Genomic DNA, 23,599 nt, shown 5'->3' on the forward strand with positions numbered 1-23,599 from the left:
AGGTAGGACATCAGGAACAGAGGCAGGAGGAAAAGCAGGGAGGGCTCTCAGAAACCTCTGGGAATAGAGGCCCCAATATCTGCTGGAGGTAAATGCTGGCCTTTATGTTGGCACAACTCAGGCTTACTTATTGTCTCTCATGCCTTAACACTTATTTATTTCTTTTTTTATAAAAATCACTGCCCTGGGTGATCTTGTCTACTGTCATGGATGCCACCTCTGTGCTGATGAAGGAGAAAAGATGCATTGAAAATTAACTAATAATTTTCTCTCCAACCGTTATTTCTTCTAGAAGCTTGAATCTGGTCTCAGTCAGTGACCTACTTCAATTGAAATACAAATGCTTTATTGTTGAGAACAAGAATGGCAAGCGGATTTTGTCTCAGATCTAAAGTCCCTTCAGGTTCAGCGGGAAAAAGTGCCATGACAAGAGCCTTTGTCATTGGTTTTGAGGGGAGAGAGCTGGAACACAGGCCAGATAGTTGCCATCCCTGATTGGAGAGTAAGGCCAAACCTGAAACTAACAATGCGTCTAATATGCAATGATTCATTTAATGGCGAAATCACAAGGCATTCTTTTATAGTGAGGAACAAGAAAAAGAAGGAAATTATCACCAATAATACTTTTTTCCAAAATGTTTTAGCCAAACAACACAACAAGAAAAAGAATTAAGTGTTGGGGGCCGGCCCAGTGGTGCAGTGCGCACGTTCCGCTTCAGCGGCCCAGAGTTCGCCGGTTTGGATCCCGGGTGCAGACGTGGCACCGCTTGGCACGCCATGCTGTGGTAGGCATCCCACATATAAAGTAGAGGAAGATGGGCATGGTTGTTAGCTCAGGGCCCGTCTTCCTCAGCAAAAAGAGGAGGATTGGCAGCAGTTAGCTCAAGGCTAATCTTCCTCATAAAAAAGAAAAAGAGTGCTATAAATATTGAAGAGGGAGTGACAAAAATTATCTGTATTTTTAAATGACAGACTGCTTCCCCACAAATCTAGAAGTACTACTAACAACTATTAGACTGAATAACAGTTTATTTTTTAAAAATTGCCAGTAACAAAAATCATGTTTAAAAATAATAGGACTTCCAGGATAAACATGGCTACCTAAGTTAGGATTTTTCCCTGTTCGCTTTATGGAAGTCACATAAAAGCAAAAGTGGGAATGAATAAAATTCCACAAATTCCATTTTCAGCAAAACTTGGAGGCAGATATACTATGTGAACTCTAAAACTTTTATAAGAACTGACAAAATCGGCAGAGACTGGCCAGAAGCCATGCGGGTGTTGGTGGAAAGAAGTCTAGAGAATGCTAAAGAGCTCGGCAGAAATGCATTTCTTGAAAATGGGAGCTCATCTTAAAGGCAAAAGCAGTGTCTCTTGTTTACAACAAGTGGAGGAAATGGGTTGAGAGGAAGGGAGGGTGGGGTGATGGGGCAGCCAGAGTCTTCCTGAACCAAGTTGGGTTCAAAGAAGGAAAGGGGGTGACACTGCTCAGCAACCTGGGCTGCAAGCCCCCTTCACGGGGAGTCAGCTCTCCGTCAGGACGCAAAAGAGAAAGCCTTCCGCCAACCTGGCCTGTCTGCCCAACCTCTGCCCCCGGGAACCTTTTTTCCAAGAAGACTCAAATCATTAAATGATGACTCGTAAAATAAAAAGCTGGCAGAGCATCGTGCAAAGCTAATGCAAGAAAAAAAAATTGTGAAAACACCAGCAAAACTTAATAATAGGGGAAGCACACTCGTCAGAAAACTATAGATATCAAGCAGTTGAAATTCGAGCACTTAATATGAATCTTTTAAACTTAAAAGAAGTTGCCTTTATGGAGAAATACTGCAAAGCAGAAACTCAAAAACTCAGAAAAGAGGTGTAAAATAAATAAATTGGCAAGCTGAAAGAACCTAAAAACAAGCAGAAGGCAAAATTTACAGAAATGAAGAATAAATTTAAAGGATAATAAAAAAATTGTAAAACACACTAAAATGGAAATAGAAGAAAATATAGGTGAATATTTTATAATCTTGGGATGGGAAAGGTTTTCCTAAACATGACCCAAAAAAGTAAAAACAATAAGGAACTATTGATGAATCTGATTATATTAAAAATTAAATATTTGTTTATGAGAGAAACATAAATAAAATGAAATTCTGGGAAACATTCTGGGAAACATTTAGAACGTGATAAACAAAAGTTGATAATCTTGAGACACACATGTATTTTACAAGTTAATACGAAGAATATAACACCTCCATATAAAAATGTTAAAGGATATGAACAGACAAGCTAAAATAAGAAACTCAAATGGTCAATGAATACATCAAAAGATGTCCTTGGGGCTGGCCCCGTGGCCGAGTGGTGAAGTTCCCGCGCTCCGCTGCAGGCGGCCCAGTGTTTCGTTGGTTCGAATCCTGGGCGCGGACGTGGCACTGCTCATCAAACCACGCTGAGGCAGCGTCCCACATGCCACAACTAGACGGACCCACAACGAAGAATATACAACTATGTACCAGGGGGCTTTGAGGAGAAAAAGGAAAAAATAAAATCTTTAAAAAAAAAAAAAAGATGTCCAGCTTTGCTAATAAACAAATGCAAATCAAAACAATGAAACAGCATAACTAGAATGGCAAAGATTAAAAGGAATGTGAGTACCTAGTTAGGAGAGAGTGTGGGGAAAAAGACATTCATGCCCAATTGGTATAAATTTATAAAAATGTGCATACTGTTTGTCCTAGTAATTATACATCTTAAATTTTCCTAAGGAAATAATAGAGTAAGCGCAGGAAGGTGCATTAAAAAAAAAAACAAAAAAAACACTGATTGTAACAGCAAAGAATTGTAAACACATATATCAAAGGGTAATTGATAAAATTGACATCCATACAGTGAAAAATACTATGCATTTAAAATGATGATGTAGGTCCCGCCAGGTGGCACAGCGGTTAAGTTCGCACGTTCTGCTTTGGTGGCTTGGGGTCCGCTGGTTCGGATCCCCAGTGTAGACATGGCACCGCTCATCAAACCATGCTGTGGCAGGCATCCTACATATAAAGTAGAGGAAGATGGGCACGGATGTTAGCTCAGGGCCAGTCTTCCTCAGCAAAAAGAGGAGGATTGGCCTATGTTAGCTCAGGGGTGATCTTCCTCAAAAAAATAAAATAAAATAAATAAAAATAAAATAAAATGATGATGTAGATCTGTGTTTACTGACATGGAAGGATGCCTACAATATATTATTAAATATAAAAGCAAAATCCAGAACAGAATGGCAAATACCATTTTTGTAATGAAAAGTCATTTAAATATTTATATGAGTATAGACAGGAAAAGAAAGTTAATGTATTGGAAGAAAACTACCAAAATGCTAAAACTGGTTCTTCTGGGCAAATATTTTATGATTTTTACTATCTCAAAAATAAGATATTTCCATATTTTTCAAAAGCACACAATTAAAGCATTGCAACAACATCAAAATAAGACCAAGGTCTAAACTAGTGTTTCTCAGCAGGGGTGATTTGCCTCCCAGGACACATTCGACAATGTCTAGAGACATTGTTGGTTGTCATAACTGGGAGGAAGTAAGGTTAGCATATGGTGGGTAGAGGCCAGAGATGCTGCTCAACATCTTACAATGCACGGGACAGCCCCGCAGCAAAGAATCATCCAACCTACAATGCTAATCGTGCTGAGGCTGAGAAACCCTGGTCTAAATGGAAATAAGATAAGACCTGTTTATAAGTCTACCTGCTGTGTAGACTCCTTATGATTAGCCCATACCAGAAATTTCAAGGGGCTATTTCAAACACTTCAGAAGTTGCCTCACATTCAGAATCTCCATAAATCCCATAGGAACCAGCATCCTACTGTATCTAACACCATATTCTCCGCATAGCTGGAAGGATGGTGCTTGTTGAGTCAGCCTTGCAAAGTCACCAAGAGCCGGCCACAGCTTCCAAGTCAGAAAAGACAGCTAGAGGCGAAACTCTGAGATGGAGTGTGAAAGGCCAGAGGGTGAATGTGACATTGCACTCTGCCTCCTCTCCATTCCTGAGGGAAGGGGCTGCTGCCAGGAAAGGCACTGCCTATTGGGAAGCCATCTCTATCTCACAAACCTCCTTGTGGACCCTCATAACCATCTCCTTCCCAGAAGAAAGATCTAGATGTGTCTTCTTTTGAATCCCTAGCAAAAATTTACTAACATAAGTTTTATTGGGAGAGAAATGATTTTCTAAATTCCCTAAGTTCCAATTAGCATTTCAAGATTCAAACTTTGCTGACTTCCCCATCAATCCAGGGACTAGAAGAAGCAAGGCTCTCTATAAGGGAGATCCCTGCCACTCGTGAAGGGTAAAGCCTACTCTTCTCATTCCCAGAGAAGGTGAGAAGGAGAGAAGAGAAAGGAGGAGCAAGAAGATATACCTGTTCTGGCAACCTGCTCCAGACCAAATCCCAGAGAGGAAGAAATCTAAACAGCTACGAGGGAACCTTGGAATTAGTTGCTTCCTTCACCATTTATAAAGTGGGGGAGCTGAGAGCCTCCAAGGACAGGTCATGTTGTATGTGCTAGAAGAAAACAGGTAGGTGAAATGCCTCCCCTGGTCCCCCGGGCCTGAGCGGAGTGTGTAGGGGATCCAGACAGTGATGTGTGCCCTGAGAAGGAGCAAAGAGGTGCTGAGATGACCAGTGGACTCCCTAAGGCCTGGGATGAGGAGATGTCAAGGATTTCAAAACTGTGGGCAAATGGTGGGACTTTGGGTATGAGTGCCATCACAATATCCAACACCCCCAGGATGACCAGTCAGTAACACTTCAGAGGATGCCAAACCTCAGAGCAGGAACCAGGGAGGGCTCAGAAGGACTGTTCCCCTACTATGTGAATATGAAATCCCTCAATTCCTCGTGGCCCCTTGAAGCCTCCCCCAAGCTCAAATGAATGCAGACACCATCTTGGAGAAGTGAAAGGGGAGAAGGAAGAAATTTCATCATGGAGTATTTACTTGAAAGAGACTATGTGAATTGAAAAGGACTGAAATAATGTGAATTGGCAGATATGTGTCCCTCTGCCCTCCTTCACTACCCATGGCATAGAGTCCTCACAACTAGGATTAGGTCAGTGATGGAATATTCGAGAAGCCTACATTTGCTTGCATGTCTGAGCGGTTGTATGTAAATGTGTTGCCCCTTTTCAGGGTTTCCTCAGGAACTGAACCAGAGTGAGCCACCCACTTGTGTCTGGGCTTTGTTGGAAGGAGCAACTCTGATTTTAGCCAGAAATTTTAGCCATGGGGGAGCACTTATCCCCCATGTCTATCTGTTGTTTTATACACGCACACACACACACATACACAGACACAATTAAGGCTTTTGTTTTTAAACAATTTGAAAATAATAACACAACTCTAGAAAAAGCTTTAACAAAGAAAAAGAATCATAAAATCTCACCACCCAAAATTCTTGCCCTGAATTTCTTTCCTTTTTGTCCTATTAATTCGTAACTTTGGTTGCCTTACTGTTTTATGTTTAGGATCTCATAGGTTGTACTTTCATCTTAAAACTTATCTTTCTAGTTCCACCTTTTTGTTTTTTGTGTATTAGGCTTTCAGGTCTTTTTAAATCTATTTTTAAATTTCATTTATTTCCATATTATCTATTAGACATTTATTTAAATTCTTTTTTTTTATACTCTTCCCCCATATCTTTTTTTCTGTCTTTACATGGCCAAGTTAAAAAAAAAAAAAAAAAATTGGGGCATGCAGTAGCAGAAAGGGTCAAAGTGACAGAGGGAAGAATGAAAATTTTCTCCTTAGCCTCCTCCATGCATTTTTGACCCACAGGAGGATTTTTGAGGGAAACTCATCTGCTATTTACAGAATTTCTACCTGCCCCATGCAACCACATGGTAATGGTCTTAATAGATAGGCATGGTGGAAATGACATACTAGGGATCCTGGTGCCCCTTCACAGCAGCTACTTCCCATCTATTTGTACACCCTCCCAAATGTTGGCTAGATTGAAGGAGTTCTAATATAGGGCTTTTTTCTTTTGTTTTTGCTTTGTTTTGTTTAATGGTATCATTAGGACCTCAGTCAAGTGTTGGGACTTCGGGCATGCCCAGAGGGCAGACAGTAAAGTAAGTAAAAGGTCTCCCCTTTACATTCTGCTCATCAACCATGGATCCCTGGAAAGTCCTACAGGAACGGCAGAGGCTTAGGGGTCAGGAATTTTCCTCTTCCTCCTAAGATGGAACAAGTTGCAACTTTTGGGAGTCTCATGTTTTGATAGTGCCTCAGGGTGTTTAGCCTCACTGCTTCTTTTGAAACAGTGTTTTAAAATTTTTCTTATTGTGACCTAGACTAAAAATGCATTTTACATGATGATCCAGTACACATACACACATACAAACATACCATATAAGTGAAACATTTTATCAGGTAATATCTTTATTCCATATGATAAAGTTAAAAAGCAACAAAGCTAATATAAATGTGGTTTATTATTTTATTGCAACTTTATATTCTACCTCTTCTTTATTTCATTCTTGTAGCAACCTACTAAACTAATTTCTTCACTCATGCTTTACATGTGGGAGTTCGAAACACTAAACAAAAGATTCTCCCCAAAGAGTTAGCCTTGCTACAAAGTAATATAAACAGCTGTAACAATAGCCAACATTTATTAAGATTTAGTATATGCTAGGCACTGCTCCAAGTGTACTTTGGATGATAACCTTGTGGCAAAAGTATTATTTTTATTCCCATTTTTACATTTTATTGGAGGAGAAAAGCATATGGGAGACTAACTGGCTCAATCACACAACCAATAGGAAACAGACCTCAGGCTCAAACCCAGGTTTTCTGGCTCCAAAACTACGCACTTATCCCCTACATTGTATTTTTCTACCCCTATCCATCTTCAGAGAAATTAAAGTGAAACCTCTCCTCGTCCTACTCAGTTTAAAGGAGAGGACTCACAGGGCAACTATACCCCAACCATCTAACTTCTTTTGGGTACCCTGGAGATGTTTAACCACTGAGCATAACTCGAGTCCAGTGATGTGGGTGACAATGCCAGTCAGGAAATATTTATCTTGGCCTCTCAAATCCAGGATGTGGCACAATGAATAAATATACAGTCTGAGAAATAATATGCCACCAAGAGATAAACTGTTTTAGCCTGGTAGAATCCTTGGCAACAATTCTCTCCAATCCATCTTCTACATTACAATCAGAGGTATCTTTATAAACACAAATTTTAGCCTGTTACGCCTACATTTCAATTTTGTGTGACTCTCATCATCTACTCAGTAGAGTCTAGCTAAATTATGATAATTATGGTTGGCTGTGGTCTTGCCCCTACTTAACTTGAACCTCACTCTGTAGTTCCCTATGCACAAAACCTTAATCTCACATTCTTGCTTTTATAGAAGTTCCTATATCTAGCAAAATGCCCTTTCCCACCTTGTTTGCCTAGATCCTTACTCATCCTTAAAAATCCAGTTCAACCAGAACAGAATGTGAAAGCTTCACCTATGTAGCTATTAATATAGCCAATCATTAGGACAGAAATAGAGTTGAAGGGACTAACAGTGTTCCAGGAACTAAAAAACAGAGAAATGAGGGACTGTGATCTGGGGGTTGGTAGTGAACACCAATAATGAAAATAAGTGGTTGAAAAGTCTGGGGACATGAGATTCAAGAGTGGGCGTTTTAGGGAGGAGGTATAATGATCTGGAAGAAGCAAACGAGAGCAAAGAAGATAGCACTCTCCTTGAGAAGCCTGCAGAGGAAGCAGTGTCCTGAGGGGGAGAGAGATTTCTTTGGAAAAGACATTGTTTACAGAGGCAATTTAAAATTTAAAGGAGACCAGAAAAATCCAGTTTAATATCATTTTTCCCATCTTCACCAGAAAAATTAAGTACAGTCTCTTGCACATCCTAAGAGAGAACTAAAGTGGAAGTATTCCTATTTACTAGCATAATAGTACAAGGCGGTTTACAGAAGCAAACCAGAACCTCTTTCAAAATGCTTTGATGAATATCCTCTAATGCTACCTTGGGCTTGATACTCTCAAACATTCTAGGTAAGAGAGTGAATCAGTACAGCCTCTGGGGAGAGTAACTTGATACAACAGTTAAATTTATGTGTCAATTTAGCTAGGCTATGGTGCCCCTTGTCTAGTCAAACACTAGTCTAGATGTTGCAGTGAAGGTATTTTGTAGCTGTGGTTAACATCTACAGTCAGTTGACTTTAAGTAAAGGAAATTATGCTTGATGATGTGGGGGGAGCTCATCCAACCAGTTGAAGACCTTAAGAACAAAAACTGAGGTTTCCCTAAGTAAAAGGAATTCTGCTTCAAGACTATACTATAGAAATCCTTCCTGGAGAATGATGTCATCAAGATGGCAACATAGCCCATTCCTGACTTCAGTCTCCCTCACAAGAAGACAAGCTAGCAACTATCCATAGTTGAGACACCATTATGACAAGCCCAAAACCCAGGGGGTGAGCTAAACCACCACCGTGGAGCACAGAGACCAAGTAGCACCGCGTCAGAAGGATAAGAGGGGCATTTTCACTTTGACCGCATTGCCCCTCCGCTAGGCCAGCACAGCACCACACTGAGAGGAACTCCCTCTGTCTATGGTTTCTCCAGTGGGAAAAAGAGCGCAAGAGCCTAAGGTGGACATCCAGCTTCCCCAGCATCATGGGATACTTCCCGGGAGGCCCCCTTGGGTCTTGCTTCACAGGGATCACTGGCAGAAGTCTGTGGGGCTCGACCCCTGGGGATCAGATAGATTCAGAGAAGGGGGATGGGGCTTACAGCAACCAGGGCTCGTTTCTTGGAGACTGTGTTCCTGAATGCAGAGCGCCTGAGCAACCAGCAGCTCTGCCTGTCTATGAAAGCTGCGGGGTTGGGGAGTGTCACATGTCTAAGCCAGTCAAAACAGTATTGCAGGCATGAGCAGGGCAGTGGGAAATAATTTGGGGTCAATAAGGGAGGATGAGGAGAGAGGAAGTAAGTGTCTCCTTGGTTCAGGCAGGGAAAATAGAACAACTGACATAAATGTGACAGATTTATCAAAAGTCTGTGAAAGCACCTTAAGAATGGGACCTGAGTCCAAAACACCCAAATGTTTACTCACATTATGTACCCTGTGCTTAGCATAGAGCCTGGAACATATTGAATACTTTTTGACTGAATTAAAAGTGAATGCATGAATGAATTAGCCACAGAAATTAAAAAACAAAATCCTTCCTGAGTTCATAACCTACCAGCCTGCTCTACAAATTTCAGACCCGAGACTGCAACATCGACTCTTGCCTGAGTTGCCAGCCTGCCAGCCTGCCTTAGGGATTTCAGATGTGCCAGCTCCCCACAGCTTCAGGAGGCAATTCCCTGTTTTTAACCTACAGTTGTACTCAATGCGTAAGTGAAATTATGCATGCATAAGATTCTGTAGTACTGCAGATACAACGAAATGCCCTTTACTGAAATATCAGTTGAAAACTTATGGCACACTCATATTTAGAATAATTGCAGCCATAAACAAGAAGAAAATAGAAGGCTCCCTCTATTCTTACACTGAATTTTATCTAAGATAATATTAAGTGAAAGAAGCAAGATACAGAATAGGATGTATGGAATAAACCAATGTTACCACAATAAAAAAAAAAGAAGGGGGGTATGGATGCTACCATTTGTATAAAAGGAGAGAGGAGGCAGGGTAATACACACACACACTCACACACACACACACACACACACACACTGTCTCTGGAAGGATATATAAAGAATATATAGAGATATATATAAAGATATATAAAGAACTTTGAAATTTGGTACCATGTATCATGAAAACAAGTCACTTTGAGATGAAATGAAAGGGCACAGCACATAACATTTTTAAGGAAAGGCTGCAGAATCCCGGGTAGCTGTTGGCGCACAGTTGCTCACAGGCTTGTGATTTCTCTGCCCTCTAGAGGCTGCTCTGAGAACTTGCCGTGACCGTTCCTGTGGTCCCCTCATCAGCCCCCTTCCAAATAGTCTAGGGGCACAGGCCTGAAATGGCCACTCACAGGATGGTTTTCCTCTGACTACATGCCTTCCTTTCAGCTGGTTCCTGTGATGTTGGCAGTCGACGGCTGTGCCTGTGGGGAGAATCAGAACTTGAATGAACCACAGCTCTACTGAGATCTCTCAGAAACAGAATCACACATGTTAAAACAGAATTGGTCTTCAGTCACTAATGAAATACTGATAGTTCTTTATTACTGAATTTTGGTCAAAAATATAAAACTAGAAAATAAAATTATAGAATGATTTTTTATTTGTATTTATGAATATAGTCTTTGACATATAAATGAATTACATAATAAATTGTGGTGATGGATTTTAAATCCTGGCACATTCGAAATGTACAGAAAGGACTTTGTAATCACATTTTCTCACTGCTGGCTGCAGCTGAATAATATGGAAAATAAACAATTTTTTAACTTTAATTTTTTGAAATTTAAATAGATATTATAATTTAACAATACAACAAACACATATTCAACCGTCACACAGTCATTGTGAATATTTTTCATTTTTGCTTCCAACTACTTTTTTATTAAAAAACTAAGATGTGTTTTCTGATCAGAGAATGATGACATACTCATTGACAATTTCAAAAACATGAAAAGTTTATCAATATTAACAGGGTTAACTAAAACAATTTGAAATTGTCAGAAATAGTTTATTGTTTCATAACAAAATCTTTTAAGTCAATGCCAATATTCATAACTTTTAAAAGTCTCCTGTAAAAGGTTACGAAAGTCTGTTTATTTAATCCTGTTTTAACTGATGTTATATTCTTTGCAAATTATTGCATAAAGACATATTTCTATAAGGGTTTAAAGGAGGAAGAAGCAACCTATTTCATGTGCATTGTGAGTGCTCTTAACAATCATCCTTGAACAGTATTAAGTAGCCAGGAGCAAATAGATTTAGGTGCTTTGTAAATCCAGTAAAAGACACAGACTTCAATTTTCCAGAACATAACCTCTTAACACTACTTCTCTATCTGACCATTAAATGCTGCTGATCCTCAAGGTTCTGTCCTAGACATTGTGTCCTCTATAAACTCTTAACGCCAGTTCCTTGCATTCTCCTGGCTTGTCACCAGTATGCCCACCTGGATCACTCTCTCCAACTCTGGACTCCCCACTGATCTCCAGGCTTGCTGGATCTTTCCATATGGATATTCCCTGGGTGCATCAAACTCAACATGTCTAAAAGAGAATTCACCATCGTTCCCCCAAAACTGTTTGTTCATCAGTGTTCACTATCACCTGCTTAGTCAACCAGGAGCCAGGCAGCATCCTATGCTATTCTCCCTCCCTGCCTTCATATCAAATTTCTCAAGTCTGTCCAGTTTTACTACCTAAGCATTGTCAAATTCTCCTGTCCTAGATTTAGCCTGAACATCTCTTACCTAGACTGTTTCATCACTTACTAATTATTCTTCCTGTCTCCAGCAGTACCTTTCTTTGCATTCATCTACAAAGCAACCAGAAAGATGCGTCCAAAATGCACTTCTGGAGAGAAACTATCACTTAAGCTAACGCAAATTGGTCTATGAAAAAAACACAGGGGCTGGCCCCTGTGGCTGAGAGGTTAAGTTCGTGCACTCTGCTTCAGCAGCCCTGGGTTTCACCGTTTGGATCCTGGGCACCGACCTAGCACCACACATCAAGCCACGCTGAGACAGCATCCCACATAGCAGAGTAGAAGGACCTACAACAGGGATATACAACTACGTACTGGGGGACTTTGGGGAGAGGAAGGAAAAAGACCCCACAAAGCCAAATAATCCTACTCTATCTCCAGGTTTATTAAATATTTATTTTTTAACATATGGAGACCTTTGTAATACATAAGTAAAAGTCTGTAAGGCAGTTTCCAACTTACAAATGCCTGACATATAAACATCTCTTACCTGGACATAGATGTCTCTTTCAGGAGTTCACCTCATTGGATTTCCCCTTGAAAATAGGGCCCCCACATCATACAATTCTGAGGACAGTGAATTCTGCGGGAGAAGAACCCCTCCAGTGACAATGGTGCCCCCTGGCGTCGGCAACACAGCGCTGCAGACTGAATGTCTCCCCTCTGCTGGAATCGCTGGAGATTCTAGTCTCTTGGCTGCTTGTCTTCTCATCACTTTTACTTTCCATTTCCTTCCACTGCTGAGGACAAGTGGGATCTCTGTCCCCGCCTGATGCTTCTGGGGACTTGTGTGTGACTCCCTACTACCGCTTGGATCACCAGAACCCTCTTTAACTGCCCAGGGCTCCCTCCAATGCCACAAGAACCCTAGAAAGCTCGCTGCTAGTACTGCTGAGACCCCATAAAGCAGCAGAACCAGAGTGGGCTGTATGGGAACTGGAGAGTGAGGAGATATGAGTTGACCCCACTGAGTTGAACCCAGAATTAATTTCCTCACGGAAATAATGCTGTCATCCCAGTTATGTATGGTTATTAGTACGATAATTAAGTACAGAGGTGCTAAATAGGACTTTGGGGTCCTTCTGGAAAATTAAACTATTACACCAGCATGGTGGCTGTTGGAATATGCTTTCTGAACTCACTTACAAAGGACCAGTTAGAGCATCATCAACTGATATTTGAGTCCAAATAAATGCATCTTAGAATCATGTTAATGTTTAAAAATGCATTTCAGGCACAGCACACAGGAACTATAATATCCATAATCACTCATATGTGTATTTTCAGATGTTTCCTAGTGCCCCAGAGCAATTAGCTTGGGTTGTTTACAAGAGTGGCTATATTCCTGTAATAGGGTGCGCGCTGAGGTCAGACTTAGAATATTTTTTTGGAGTAGTATAGACAAAGCTACCCCTCTGAAGTCATTTTCTGAGGTTACTGCTCTTGCCTCTTTGCTTCAGCCTCACTGTATTTCTTGTCATTTTTTGAAAACACCAAGGTTATGCCCACCTCAGCATTCCTATTCCTATTGTCTGGAACACACTTCCCAAGATTTTTGCTTGGCTCTCCCCATAGCTGCATTTTTCGTCTCCTCAGAGACCCATAGCTGAGAATCCAATTTGGAAGAGCCAAACACACAGAGACAGAGACTGGATTGGTGGTTACCAGAGGGGAAGCGGGGAGTGAGGAGGGTGAAAGAGGTGACAGGGTACACGTGTGTGGTGATGGAGTGTAATTAGTTTTTGGGTGGTGAACATGATATAGTCTACACAGAAATTGAAATATAATGATGGACACTTGAAATTTATGTAATGTTATAACTCAATGTGACCTCAACAAAAGGCAAAATAAAAAGATGATTTCTAAAAAATCAAATATAAAAACAGAAATGCTCAATATGTTATATGTCAACTATATTTCAATAAACAAAATGCACATTTTCAGTTATTAAAAAAATAAAATAGCCTCCCCTCCAACCCCCTTGCTCTGCTTTATTTAAGGCACAAATTTACCTGAAATATATGTTTGTTCATTTGCTTATTTTCTGCTTCTCCAACTAGAATGTAAGACTCATGAGGGAGGGGAATTTGTCCCTTGTCTCTACTACTGAAACCCCAAGTGCCCAGCATGGCACATAGTAGACACGCAATAAATATATTAAGGAGTGAATGAGCTAACTTGCCATTTTTAGTATTATATCTTCTCTCTTTTCTTGGTCAGATTTGTTAGACTCTCTAAATGATCTCTTCAAAGTGCCATGTGGTGCAAAGAATAGTGCAGTGGTTAAGGGAACAGATTCCTGAATCTGGTTGGAATTCTGGCCCCAGCTCTTAGTAACTTTATGACCTTGAACAAGTTATCTCACTTCTTAATGTCTCCATTCCCCATTTATAATATAGAGGTAGCACAAGAATTTCCCTCATAGGATGCGAGGACAATTAAATGAGTGAATGCATATGAAGCTCTTAGTAGGGTGCCTGCATATTGTGTAAATATTATTAAATCCATGGTTTTATAGTTTTAGTGTATGTGTGTGTGTGTGCGCGCACACGTGTGTCTTTGGGCGCTTCTTTCTGACAGCTCCCTTGGTTTATTTTTTATTTTTTAAATTTTTTCCAGTTTTATTGAGATATAACTGACCTACAGCGCTGTGTAAGATTAGGGTATACAGCATACTGACTTAGTGTCTTACATATATTGTGAATTGATTACCACAATAAGTTTAGTTAACATCCGTCATCTCAGATAGATACCAAAATAAAGAAAGGGGGAAAAAAAGGTTTTTTCCTAGTGATGAGAACTCTTAGGATCTATTCTCCTAGCAGCTTTCAAATACACTATACAGCGGTGTTATCTAGAGTCATCACATTGTAAATTACATCCCCAGTTTATTTCTCTTATAATGAGAAGTTTGTACATTTTGCCCACGATCCCTCAAGGTGGAAGGAGCCCTGGTGGTTTTAAACCAACTTCCCTTGGTTTAAAAGAGGGAAAAAAAATTGGCTTTTCTTGGCTGAGGAGCGCTTTTTACTTCCAACACTGTTTGGTGGACAAATTCACCCTCCAAATCCTATAACATGTGTATGTATATATATATATCAAATCATCACATTTTGCACTTTAAACATATTACAATTTTATTTCTCAATTATACCTCAATAAAACTGGGGAAAAAATTTACCCTCCAACTCTGCCACTCTTGGCAATCTTTCATGAAGAAAACTTAAGGGAATTTCCTGTCTTTGCCAAAACCAATCCATGCAGATAGCCCTTGCCCCCCTAAACTGCAAGGAATTAGCTAGGACTTCAGTATCACCCCGATGTGCCATCCACCACACAGCAATGTGCCAAGCAGTTCAGTTGCAGGTTGACTCCTGGAGTCTCTTTCATTTAGTTCAAATTGTGCTTCCTCTGGAATATCCCCTGTGATTTATCATCTGCTGTTCAGAACTTTGTTAGCTTCAGCACTGTTATAATTTTCTGCTCTGTTATTGCTTCTTTGGGGGATTTTCAGTGGCTGTGAGGAAGACATTTATTTGATCATCTATCTGATCATCTATTAACACTGCCATCTTTCCCCAGAGAGCAGTTTTTAGAAGATAAGTCTCCTGATGGAATAGTTTCATTGTTAGTGATTTATTCTCATCTCAAAGAACTAGTTATAGGCCAGAACAGGAAAGAAATGTTCAGCCTCCATTTTCATACACCCTGAGAATTCTGAAAGGAGTTGCTGCTGTCTGGAAGGCAGAGAGGCCATGAGTCAGAAAGCACACTGCAGACCGCCTACAGGGGGTGCAGGCCTGGGAAAGGTTTATATCCCCAAACCTGGAACTCAGTAGAAGGACTCGTGCCTGCAGAGACTGTCTGGGAGCAGCGCATGCCGGCACAAGGCAGTGGGGCAGGCGGATTTGAAACTGTTTGTCAATTTGGTTCAAAAAGGAGGGTCTTAGACTCTGGTCATTATTGACATCAGATAGTCTTGTTCATAACATCATTATTAAAAGTAGCCCTTTTGATATCTTTTTCTGTTTTGCTTATAAGTGGGCCAGGTCCTTCAAAAGTTGAGATCTGAAGGTAGTACATACTAGGGCCACGTCTTAGTACCACAGACTGTTCCAGAAAGACAGGCCATTGGGCTTTCTTTATTCATGGAGACAACTGAATATGATCACAAGTAGATGAGCCAGGCATTCAGGACCTAAAGTACCAGGACATGCCTAACCTTCCAATCCTTTAAAAATAGGAACCAAAAATCCAGTCCCATGTTGACCTATCAAATGTAGCATTGGCCCTCAAATGCAAACTGCTATGTTATACTCCAATTGCTTCATCCAGCTAATTTTGGGAGCTGACCAATGACCGAAGAAGGTCACATTATCAAGTGATGTTTGTTAATACAGCCCCGGGCCCCAAAATGGGATTTCTCATGTACTGGTAACGGGGTAACCTAATAATTCTGCTTCTTAGTTACAAACCTATTTAATCCAAGATTTTTTTCAAACCCATTTACTTAAGAAATTAGATCATTCATTACAATTAACTTGGCAAGCAAAGACAGCCAGCTGCTCAAGTGCGATTCCAAATTTTCTAACAAATTGAATAAACTAGTTTGTTTGTTGATATGATTATGGAATTAGCAAAATGCCCTGTTCCTCAGCATGAAAAATTAAGATCCAGATCATTTCATTGTGGCTTATCTCTCTTACAAGTTAAATGAAGTGGAGAATCTATTGATCACAAACTAAAAAAAAAGTTGTTAAAAATAAAGACCATTCGAACGTAGTTCGAAACCTCTGACTGCAGATGGTGATCTTCTCGTGGTCTGCACGCTCCCTAATACGGAGCCGACGTCCTACTCTAAATGGTGCTATCCTTCCTAGACCTCTATTCTCAAATTGCCTTCCCCTCATTATAGAAATCTTATTTTTAATAGGATAAAGCTTCATTAAGACCTTATATTATATACTCTCTATACACGTTTCCACTATTTGCAAGAGCTTCTCAAGATTCCAGGAAAATGCTAAAGAGAGTTTAAGTTTATTGTCTTCTCATCACTTGAACTTAAAGGAGATTAATGTGCAGAAATGACACTTCTTATTCAGTGGAATATCTTGTGTGCAGTTGGGGGAAGGGAAATGCTTATTTTCATGCTGCTGTCAGTTCTGTAAAGAGGAAGGAGCAACGCTGAAGAACACTTCAAGCCTCTCCTCTCTGCCTCTAACTCCGTCATTGCCTTGAGACAAGGACAGACACTTGTTTGGAGATAGTGGAGGGCAAAGGATGGGCTCACCTGTGGTTCTTTCTCAGTCTTTCTGTAGGTTCTCCATTTCTCCTTCAGCTCACTGGTGAGCCATGAACAGTGAGCAATGCATATACCAGGGAGGGGCCTTAGGCCTGCTGTTGGAGGTGGGCCTGGGGTTCCAGAATGCTCTGGCCTGCAGGGACTGGGCCTGAGGCAGGCTAAGATTCTCTGTCTTCCTGGAGAGATGAGTGTCTACAACTCCAATCAGGGAAGTGAAAGAGAAAGCTCTAGATTTGGGACTGGACAGGAGTAGAGGAAGGTCTGTGCCACCTCAGCACACCAGATAATTGTTTGGGATAATTATTTGATATTGTTCTGTAAGCTTCAATTAATTCCTGTGTCATTTTTTTTTTTCAAATTTACTCGAAGTCAAGAAGAGGAATAATTATATATCTTGAGTTGGCACACTCCCACTCACCCACCCCAATCACCAAATCATCCACTTCATGGCCCCGAAGACTCTGAATTAAAAGATTACTGGAAATTATTTTTCTGCATCTTACCTTAAATAATATTATCATGGCGGGGTGGGGGGAATGATTACTAAAATTCTGAGTAAGCATCTAAATTCAAAACTAGATATCACCATCCTGATATTTTGAATTAGGTATTCAACCATTTTTCCCCCAATCTGTTTTATGTTCTTCCTAAAAATAATAGTAATAAATGCCAAATATTTCACGGTAGGTTATCCTTAGCCAGATGATTCTGTTTTGGGGATGCTTGTCCTTGCCACTGGTCTAGGCTGTGAGAACATCAAGTCTGAAGTATAACAAGCACATTATGGTCTAGAACAGTGGTTCTCAATCTTGGTTGCACATTAAAATGATCTGGGAATTTTTTTTTTTTAATACCTGTGCCCAAGCCCCTCCCAAAGACTCTGGTTTAAATGGTATAGGGTAGAGTTTGAACAGCAGTGTTTGCCTATGGTTCAACCGGGGGTTCTAATGTGAAGCCAAGGTTGAGACCTCTGAACTGGTAGTACATGGCTCCTAAATTTGAGTATATATCAGAATCCCCAACGAGGCCCCTCCTCAGACTGACTGCATCAGAATTTCTGGTATAGAGCCCAGGAATATGTCTTGTGAAATGATCCAACAGAGCCCTGGACCAGCATTTGGGAGCTGCCAGAACTGATTTCCACTTCTCTCATACATCCTCCAAGATCTTTTCAGACATACTGTTATTCCACCATCTGCTGCTGGATCTCCAATTCAAGTCCCAATCACTTCATATCTAAGTTGTTCTAATGGGTCTGTCTTTTCCCTTCTTTAATTCCTCTTAAACTGCCACAAGTTTGGCTCCATAAGTGTGACTTTGTTACAGATATTTAGACAGAGGATACATTTTGCCACTTTGCCAAATCAAAGGTTCCTGGTCAAAGCATAAAACCACTTTTAAAAAACTACTTCATACTAAGTACAGAACTTTACCAGACATTCTTGACCCTAAATCCATTCCTAACCTTCAACATATTGAGATCAGAGTTGTATCCCAGCTGTGGCCTTTATGCCTCTCTCTGACCCATCAGTGTCTGTAACTCCTTCCCTAATTCCATCAGGAGACACCTCATTCTGAACCCATCACCGATGAACACCCCAGGGATACGAATCAGCAATAGTTCAAGGCTTAAGGCTGGGGCAAGGATTGATATTCTGGAGATTACTTAGTGCCCTAAAAACTTTGGAGTTTAGTGACTTTTTTCCCCTAAATCACACCAAAATCTCTTCTCCTCCATCCTCTCCAAGGTTCATACTCCACACATTCCTATCAAATCCATGCGGAGTTCAAGGAGTAATTCCAGGTGCTGCATCTGCACTCTTTAGGGGGAAATCAAGCCATGGTATGGGGTATGTCTGATCACAGAAGTGGAAAGGGACATTTTCTTTTCTTTCTTTTTTTTTTTTTTTTTTTGGTGAGGAAGATTGTCCTTGAGCTAACATCTGTGCCAATCTTCCTCTATTTTTTGAATGTGGGATTCCTCCACTGCATGGCTTGGTGAGCAGTGTGTAGGTCTGTGCCTGGGATCCGAATCAGCAAATCAGGTTGCTGAAGCAGAGCATGTGAACTTAACCACTATGCCACCAGGCTGGGCCCTGAAAGGGACATTTTCAAGGAAGAAAAAGCTGGTAGAGCATGGGAATTCAAGCTGGTGTTGACGCTGACCATTTCTACTGAAGCCTACATAGCTGATAGCTTAGTTCAACTCATTGCACTGGACTCGCTCAGGCTTCGTCACCATGGGGAGCCCTGTGCTCCTGTGGGCTTCACCCTCTGGTCCAGCAAGGCCAGCTGCCCTTGATCACACTGATGATTTTGCTGACTCCCTTTACTTCTCAGACCAGCCCCGTATTCCATGCAAATTCTCATTATTTCCCTTGGGTAGTGGCCTCCTCTCCCTCTTCTTCACTTATTTCCTTTAACACACAGAACTTTCCCAATTTACATGATTCTTGTATTCTCCACCCTCTTGTGCACCTACTCCCCTCATTTTCTTCTACAGAGCCTTCACAATATGTCCTCAAATTAATATCTTCTGATCTGTGTTTTTACCCAAATTTCTTCATTGCTTTACTTCCTCTTACAGAGGAAGATCTGGGTAAGAATAAATAGGTGGTATCTAGTAGTCTCTCTTACATTAATTCGGATTTTAGAATTGAAGCACATTTTATCAATCTCACATCATCTGCTGACATGACACCAATTCTGTCAGTAAATGACTGAGAAGAATGAACAGTCTGTTCTCCTATAATTAAAACATATTATAGAGCATTTCATACCATAGTCCAATTTTGCAAATAGAGTATAAATTCTGTGAGTACAGGCAAGAAGAGAAGCATATATTTATCTAAAGTAAGTCAGTGGTATTGCCCAAGTAATTTTCAAGGCTTATAAACCTCCAAAATCATGAGCAAGATTGCCTGCAACATATCAGTCATTAAGAAATTTCATTACCAATGAAGTTCATTATTAGATCCCACAATAATTGCTCTATGACATTCTATAATTAAGTGGCACAGAGGAGGATAATGTGGGACGAGTATGTTAGATGTAAATTCTTTCTCATGTACACAAATTTCATACCATCACAACTTAAATTGGCATGTGGTTAAAAACAGATTGTGAGTTTCTTGAAAAACATAATGATCCCTAACTATGTTCACCTGTTAATGAACTTTGAGGAAAAAATGATGAAACATCTTCCATTGTTGGTGTCTGATATACAGTAGTCACTCAATAATTATTTATCATATAATGTATTGAAGCCTAATGCTTGCTTTAGTGTCACTCCATTCTCCCTAGAATAGTAATATGAGCTTCCCTCTTCCTGGGACTAAAACCTAGCTCTTAAAGGCCAGCAGACTACCTAATTTTTTTCCAGTTCACTCCTTTCTTTAGATGTTGAGTGGTCATAGGTAAATTGTCTTTTTGGTTCTGCCTGTAATTATAGAACTTTAGGCAACTTTTCTGTGTTTCATAGTGTCAACCTTAAAAATAAAACAGCCAGGTATTTTACCAGTGAAACGAGTCTTTTTGGGAACAGCCAAAGAATTGCAATTCAAGGTATGCATGCTACGGCAGACCATAGGCAAATCCAACAAACAAAGAAGAAGAACATTAGTTTATAGAGAAAAAGAAGGAAATTGGGAGGAGTTGTTTTGAACCAAAGTCCATTGGAGAAAAGCAAGAGTTCAGAGTGGTTATGGCTTCTCATTGGCTGAGTTGCTGGGGTAGTCATTTCTGTTTGGGATGCAGCGTACATTTCTTCCTATAACTGACATTCCTTCCTGTTGACTTCTTTCTGCTGGGGTCTGTAATTGACTATCTTTCCTTTCCTGTAATTAACCTTGAATGGTACTGCATGGGAGCAAACCCTTCTGGCCTCCTGACTCCATTTTAAATGAGGTTTCCCTTTATTAATTTTCACAATAGATTAAACAAGAAAGATCTACTGGAAGGTCATAACTCCAAACTGTAACTTGCTAACTTGTGCTATTTTCTGAGACTCTCAGTGATATGTGCCAAGAGGTGCCGTGTCGTCTACCCTTCTTAGACCTCTTTATCTCTTCCCTCCTTGTCCTCCTCTTCACCCTCACGCCCTCTCTTCCCACCTTCCTACACCCTACACCCTACACCCCAAAATGGAGAAAGCTAAATTCTTAACATATTGTTAATAAACAGACTCTCTGGGTCCTCAGTTCTTCTGAACATGAGCTCTGAGAAATCAGAAATGGGAATTCCTGCTGTGATTCCTAGGATTACATGCCTGTTAGAAGAACAAGAATTTACCAGGGAGCGATAAAACTGTTAATGGGGTGATAGTGGTAGTGGGATGTGTGGCAGACAGGAAGGTGGGAAATGATAGGTGAGTACCTGGGATGCAATTCAACTGGACCGAGTGCCATGCCTGGGCAGCAGGAGAGCACAGGTTACAAGTAGGTGTGCCAACAGTTCAGTGAGAACTGGGAGACAAAGCAAATTTATCATATTGAAATTCAATTTAACCTACGGCCAGCTGTTGTCTTATCCACTTGTGTCTATTAGAAGTTAAACACATCCCAGAAATAAGGATACTCCATGGGCTGGGTCTAAGTATTTCTTCTAATTTAAAAGTAGGATTCTCTGGAAAAAGCAAGTTATAAATACAAGCAGTCCTTACATACGCATAATTACCAAGAACATAAGATAAAGTAGAAAATATTTATTTGCTATCTTGACCTCTCCAAAATATCACCTTTTATTAAGCACAGCTAAATTTGTTAGAACTTTCTGCCAAAGAAAGAATACAATCTTGACAATCTTAGCAGCATCTCAGAAGGGAGAACTCAGAAGAGATATTTATAGGGCTCTGCGGCCTGAGCTCAAGTGCTTTAAGATGGGTCTTTCAAGGAAGGGAACTTTTATATATATTTAAGTTACATAGAAATATCAAGTTTATTTTTATATATAATATATAAAAATAACTTTATAACATATATATGTTATATACTATATTATATATATATAGTAGTTTAGATTCGTGGACAAAGCAAAGCAAGGGTCTCGAATAAGGAAACTGTGGTAAGGAGCAAGGTTTTGCCCAGGTGCAAGCAATCTATTTTCACTAATAACTTGGTCTGTGGGAATGTTCTGAAGCAAACAGTGAAGTTATCTATTGGTTTGCAACTGTATCTGCTCTAGAGAAGTGTTTTCAGGAGCAAACAACTATGTCATGTTGCCGGAGGTGGTCTAGTCTTAGGTAAGTCACATTCACACATTTGTAGCAAGAATTTCTTAAAGAGGGAAGGAGGAAACTCTTAGAGGTGATGGTTCCATTTATGGCATTGTTTATGGTGATAGTTTCACAGGTGTATACTTATCTTCAAACTCATCAAGATGGATACATTAAATATGTACAGCTTTTTGTATGTCAATCATACCTCAATAAAATAGAAAAAAGAATTTCTTTTAAGTATTTGCCTTTGTTAGAATTAATGGGTAAACAAGGTGGAGTGGAGATGTGGAACATCTAAGAGTGGCTATGTTGTTCCTCATAAGAAAGAGCATGGAGTTACCCGTGGAGAAGAAATGTGGGGAATAGAGAAAGTAGGAAGAGCTTAGCAAAGCGGGTACTGGGGAGTCAAGAGGAGCACTAGTTTGGTGGCATAGGGGCAACAGGCAGAATAGAGAGAAAGATGGGGAGGGATATAAGAGCTTCTGTGGAGCTTGGAACCGTGGGCAGCGGGAGAGTTATTTAAATACTAGTGTTAATATTTAAATTAAATACAATTATATTAAAATTAGATACAATTATATTTAAACGCACTATAAATTCCCCGCTTCCAAATTCTCAAGAAATGTTTGGTAACAACCCACGTGGAGCCCAATTTGTGTTTTCTTTATGTGTGTAACCATTCAGAGACTGGCCTCATGGGGAGCCGAGGGACCTGAACATTTAGGTCTCACTTGCTGAGCTCCAATATTCGGATGCCAGGAAATGTGTACGTGGTCATTGTCCTTTAAAAGCAGTAACAGCATGAAGAACCTGAAGGGCATTATGCTAGGTGAAATAAGCCAGACAGAGAAAGACAAATGCTGCGTGCAGTCACTCTAAATGGGGAAAGGAAGGGAGAGAAAGGCGAGGGGAGGGGAGGGTGGGAAGCGGGGAGAAGGGACAGGAAGGTCAAACCCAAAGAAACAGAAAGTAGAAAACTGGTTGCCAGGGGCTAGGGGTGGGAGAAGTAGAGGTTGGTAAAAGGGCACAAACTTTCAGAAACACAGTGAATAATGTCTGAGGATCTAACGTACGGCATGGTGACTATAGTTGATGACACTGTGTTGTAGAACTGAAATTTGCTGAGAGTAGACCTTAAATGTTTGCACCAAAAAAAATAAATAAAGGTACATATGTCAGGTGATGGATGTGTTCATTAACTTGATGGGGGAACCCTTCCACAGTGTTTATGTATATTGAACCATCACATTGTACACTTTAAATATCTGACAATTTTACTTGTCAATTATACCTCAATAAAGCTGGGGGAAGGTATAAACATATGAGAAAAACAATAATATTAAATGTGAGGGGCAATAAAAATTAAATAAAGCATTTATAGAAAAATATTAAAAAATAAAAAATGAAAACAGTAAAGGTTGCAAGTCATCTTAAGTCAGCCTTCAATAAAAATATATCAGGTCACAGATATTTCAATTAAAAAAAAGCAAGCCAAACAAAACAAAGCAAAACACTTGTAATAAAGATATTTCTAAGAAAAAAAATGTGAGCTTGTTGATTCTAAGTTCACCCCGAGAGGCCCTGACAGGAAGTGGGTGAAATT

General features: G+C 40.2%; 2 long non-coding RNA genes across 2 annotated transcripts in view; one reads left to right on the forward strand and one right to left on the reverse strand.

Moving 5' to 3' along the window:
- Positions 1-12,072, reverse strand: part of LOC138915280 (uncharacterized) — a 33,994-nt gene extending 21,922 nt beyond the window's left edge. Inside the window, exons 1-2 of the long non-coding RNA XR_011420989.1 lie at positions 11,970-12,072; positions 10,069-10,140 (exon numbers count right to left, since the gene is read on the reverse strand). This is a non-coding gene — a long non-coding RNA (uncharacterized lncRNA). The remainder of the gene's footprint in view (positions 1-10,068; positions 10,141-11,969) is intronic.
- LOC102150113 (uncharacterized) overlaps positions 1-13,362 on the forward strand; it is a 48,537-nt gene extending 35,175 nt beyond the window's left edge. The window contains exons 5-6 of the long non-coding RNA XR_002809900.2: positions 9,287-9,418; positions 10,106-13,362. This is a non-coding gene — a long non-coding RNA (uncharacterized lncRNA). The remainder of the gene's footprint in view (positions 1-9,286; positions 9,419-10,105) is intronic.
- Positions 13,363-23,599: the final 10,237 nt, after the last annotated feature.

This window comes from Equus caballus, chromosome 8, assembly GCF_041296265.1.
Source record: "Equus caballus isolate H_3958 breed thoroughbred chromosome 8, TB-T2T, whole genome shotgun sequence".
Taxonomy (NCBI): Eukaryota; Metazoa; Chordata; class Mammalia; order Perissodactyla; family Equidae; genus Equus; species Equus caballus.